Here is a 4,509-nt window from a genome sequence, read left to right as displayed (position 1 = left end):
TTCCTGATTACAATCAGATACTGACTTTTGGGGAAACAACTTTCCAACATATTTGAGACCCTGCCTGCCTGTTTGAGAAACACCCTTACAAGTATGAGGCCCTGCTTGACATTTCTGTGACCCTTTTGGACTGTTGGAGACTCTTTCTGATGACTTTGGCACCCTTCTTCGCTTGTCTCACAGCCTTTCTGACCCTTGGAAAGCCTCCCAGACATGTTTGAGACCCTTCCTGACTAGTTGTGATCCTTGCTGAGGTATATGAGAATTTTCCTGACATATTTAAGACTATTACTAACCTGTGTGAGACTTTTCCTGATACATTTGAGACTCCCTCTCAGTTTGAGATGCTGCCTATTTAACACTGTCAAGACTTGTTTGAGACTGATGTATTTGAGACCCTTCCTAATGGCTTTGAAACATGCTTTAAAATCTTCCTGAGTGTTTGAGCTCTTTAGTGATGTATTTGAACCATTCTTGTATGGTGGAGACCCTTGCTGAGATATTGGAGGCATTTCCAGCCTTATTTACAATCCTTCCTGGGGATTCCCTGGTGGTCCAGTGACTAGGACTCCGAGCTTCCATTGCCAGGGGCCAGGGTTTGATCCCTGGTCAGGGAACTAAGATCCCACAAGCTGTGTGGCATGGCCAAAAAAAACAATAATGAAAAAAATAAAATCCTTCCTAACATATTTGAGACTCTTCTCAAAGTACTGAGAAACTTCTTGATGTATTTTAAACCCTTCCTGAGATACTTGAAATTCATCCTGACTCATTTGAGACCCTTCCTGACAAGTTTTTTTGTCTTTTTTTTTTTTTTTTTGGCCACGCTTCGTGGCTTGTGGGATCTTAGTTCCCCAGCCAGGTATTGGACCCGGGCCCCGGCAATGAAACCACCGAGTCCTAACCACTGGACTGCCAGGGAATTCCCCTTCCTGACCATTTTTAAATCCTTTCTTAGTCGTTTGAGACCATTCCTGAAGTATTTGAGATTCTTCCTGTCTCTGAGACCCTTCCTGGTAAATGTAAAACTCTTCCTAACTACCTTCAGACAGACTCTTCTTGTCTGTTTAAGACACTCCCGGCGACTTCCCTGTTGGTCCAGTGGTTAAGGATCCACCTTCCAATGCAGGGGACATGGGTTCGATCCCTGGTCCAGGAACTAAGATCCCACATGCCACGGGGCAACTAAGCCTGCACGCCGCAACTACTGAGCCCATGTGCTCTTGAGCCCACACACTCTGGAGCCCACGTGCCACAACTAGAGAGAAGCCTACGCACTGCAACGAAGAGCCCATGTGCCACAACTGAGACCCGCCACAGCCAAAAATAAATAAATAAAATTTAAAGTGTTATTTTAAAAAAGACACTCTCTCACAAGTTTGAGACTCTACCTTACTACATGAGCCTTCTTGACCAGATGAGACCTCTCTTGATTTGTTCGACAGCATTTCTGACAGATTGAGACCCTTCTGATATATTTGAGATGTTTCCTGAGAAAATTCCTTACATATTTAAGACTTTTCCAGACAGTGTGATCCTTTGTGACTAGCTTAAGATGTTACCTGTCATGTTTGAGACCCCTCCCCACCTGCTGGAGACTCTTCCTGAGGTGTTAGAGATTCTCCTTGTATATGAGATTCTTCTTCTCAGGGTAAGATACTTCCTAATATATTCAAGACCCTTACTGAGTTGTGTCAGAGCTTCCTGGTGTATTTGAGACTCTTCTCTCTGTTTGAGACCAGTCCTGACACACTTAAGAACCTTTCTGACCTACTTAAAACTCTTGCTGAAATGTCTGAGGCACTTCATTACTTGCTTGAGAAATGTACAGACATGTTTGAGACCCTTATTGTTGTTTTTGAGACCCTTTATCTCTGTGAAAACCCTCACTGATGTCTTTAAACCTCTTCCCGATGACTTTGAGATGTTTCCAGAATTGTTTGAGAAGATTCCTGATGTATTTGAGACTTTTTTTCTGTTTGTGACACTTCCTGACATGCTTGAGTCCCTTCTTAATATGTTTCTTACTCCTCCTGATGTAGCTGGGATTCTTCCTGATATATCTGAGGCCCTTCTTGACTTTTGAGACCATTCTTAACACGGTGACACTTGCTTGTATCTGACACACTTCTTTTCTGTTTGCAACCTTTACTGGATTATTAACAACTCTCCTTAACTACATTGAGAAACTTCTTGACTGGTTTGAGATATTCTGTCATGTACTTCAGACTCTTCCTCTCTGCTTCAAATACTTCCTGACAAGTTTAAGACTCCTCCATACGTGTTTGAGACCCTTCATGCTGTATTTAGGAACCTTCCTTGGGCTTCCCTGGTGGCGTAGTGGTTAAGAATCCACCTGCCAATGCAGGGGACATGGGTTCGAGCCCTGGTCCGGGAAGATCCCACATGCCATGGAGCAACTAAACCCATGTGCCACAACTACTGAGCCTGCATGCCACAACTACTGAAGCCCACATGCCTAGAGCCCATGCTTCACAACGAGAAGCCACTACAATAAGAAGCCCACACACAACGAAGAGTAGCCCCCGCTCACCACAGCGAAGATCCAACACAGCCAAAAATAAATAAATTTATAAATAAAAAAAGAACCTTCCTTGTGTATTTAAGACTCCTCCTGAAAAGTTTGAGAGTCACCATGACTTGCTTAAGATTCTTCATGACATGTTTGAGAACTTCTCTGACATGCTTGAGACCCTTCTCCTATCGAGACCCTTATTGAAATCTTTGAGCCCTTCTGGATGTTCTTGAGACCCTTCCTTTTTGTCTGAGACCCTTTCTGACAAGATTAAAGCTCTTCCTCACTACTTTGAATACTTGTGGTCCAATTTGAGAGAACTGATGTGTTTCAGACTTTTCCTCTTTCTTGGCAACACTTCCTGTCTTGTCTGAGACACATCCTAACAACCTTGAGACTCGTCCTGATGTATTTGATATCTCTACTGTATTTAGTTTCCTAGGGCCGCTGTAAAAAAAAAAGGCAAACCCCCCCCCCACAAACTGGGTGTCTTAAAATAACAGAAAGTAATTCCCTCACGGTTCATGCCAGAGGTCTGAAATCAAGGTATCAGCAGGATTGATTCCTTCTGGAGGTTCTGAGGGAGAATCTGTCCCATGCCTCTCTCCTAGTTTCTGGTGGTTGTTGGTACTTCTTGGCATTCCTTGGCTTGTGGACATATCACTCCAATCTCTGCCTCTGCCTTCATATGGCATTCACTTCCCTATGTGTCTTCACATGGCCTTCCTATAAGGACAGCAATTATTGAATTTAGGGCCCATCCTAATCCAGTATGGCCTCGTCTTAACTAATTACATCTGCAAAGACTCTATTTCCAAATAAGGTCACATCCTGAGGTTCCAGGTGTACATGAATGGGGGGGGGGGTGCATCATTCAACACAGGTGCACCTACTAACATATTTGAGATTCTTCCCAACTGTTTGAGACCCTTCAAGACATATTGCAAACTGTCGGATGAATTTGAGACACTTCCTGACTTGTTTGAGATGCTTCCTGATTTTTTGAGAATTTTTCTAATGTATTTGAAGCCCTTTCTAACTTGCTTGAAAGTCTTCCTGTTTGAGACTCTTCCTAACATGTCTGAGATTGTTCCTGCCATATCTACTACTCTTGTAGACATATTTGTGAATCTTCCCAATTTATTTGAGATATTTCCTGACAGAGAGTGTACCTGGCATATTTGAGTCTTCTGTCTCTTTGAGAGTATTCCTGATGGATTTAAGAAGCTTCCTACCTATTTAACACTCTTTCTGACATGTTTGAGAAGACTTCATGAATTTTTTGAGACTCTTCCAGATGTATATGAGACTTCTTCTGATGTTCTTCAGTCCCTTCTCAACTTGGTTGAGACCTTTCCTGACATGTTCAAAACATGTGAGATGTATTTGAGACACTTCCTGCTCTTTGAAACACCTTACTGACTTATTTCTAGTTTGTCCTTGCCATTTTGAGAACCTTCCTGACTTATTTGAGATGCTTCCTGATGTATCCGAGACACTTCTTCTCTGTTCTGGCTACTTCCTGACAAGTTTGAGAGTCTTCCTGGAGTATTTGAGACACTTCTTGCTATATTCGAGAACCTACCCTCATGTATTTAAGATTTCCTGACATACTTGAGAGCCTGCAAGACTTGTTTAAGATTCTCCATGACATATTAGACACCTTGCTTAAGACCCTTCTCAACTTATTTGAAACTTTACCTGACATGTTTGAGATCCTTCTGGAGGTATTTGGGTTTCTTTCTCTTTCTCTCAGTTTGAGATGTTTACTGACTTGTTTTACAAGTTCTTCTTGACTACTTTGAGAACCTTCCAGACTTGAGTAGATTCCTAATGTATTATTTGAGACTCTTTCCCTCTGTTTGCAACACTTCCTGACATGCTTGCTACTCTGCCTGATGATTAGATTCCTCCTGATACACTTGACATTCTTCACCCTCTCAGTTGTATCTGGGACACTTCCTTTCTGTTTG

The sequence above is a fragment of the Delphinapterus leucas genome, chromosome X (genome assembly GCF_059928025.1).
Source record: "Delphinapterus leucas isolate spDelLeu-1000000601 "Yukka" chromosome X, BTC_Dleu_Yukka2, whole genome shotgun sequence".
Classification (NCBI taxonomy): domain Eukaryota; kingdom Metazoa; phylum Chordata; class Mammalia; order Artiodactyla; family Monodontidae; genus Delphinapterus; species Delphinapterus leucas.
This window is presented reverse-complemented; position numbering follows the sequence as displayed.